Consider the following 601-nt stretch of genomic DNA (forward strand, 5'->3'; position numbering starts at 1 on the left):
TCCACCTATCTTCTCCTTTATCCATCTTCTATCCGCCTCCCCCTCTCCCTATTTATTTCAGAATCCCCTTCTCCTCCCCCATTTCTGAAGAAGGGTCTAGACCCGAAACGTCAGCTTTCCTGCTCTTCTGATGCTGCTTGGCCTGCTGTGTTCACCCAGCTCCACACCTTATTATCTTAAGTAAAGACAAGATTGCATTAAACATAGGAGGTCTAGTAGTAGGAGCATTTATACTGAGAGAGGAACTTACACTCAGGATAGTGATCAACATGTACAGAAATGCTGAGGTTACAAATCAGCAGCCAGAGTGCATTCATGGCAGAATAGACTTGGCCTTGTATTATGCCAATAGACACTCCAGGTCAAAAAAGCAGAACAATAAAAAAGTGCAGGACGCAAATACTGAGAGGACATCACAAAGACGAAGGCAATACACCAACATGTTCCCTAACCAACTATTCTGTCTCAGACTTGCCACATTGCTCCAGCAAAGCTCAGCATAAGCTGGAAGAGCAGCATCTTATTTTCCACTTGGGGAGCCTGCAGCCTTCAGGACTGAATATTGAGTTCAATAATTTTAGAGCCTAAGCACGTTCCCTCA

The sequence above is a fragment of the Rhincodon typus genome, chromosome 5, assembly GCF_021869965.1.
Source record: "Rhincodon typus isolate 14 chromosome 5, sRhiTyp1.1, whole genome shotgun sequence".
NCBI classification, from domain to species: domain Eukaryota; kingdom Metazoa; phylum Chordata; class Chondrichthyes; order Orectolobiformes; family Rhincodontidae; genus Rhincodon; species Rhincodon typus.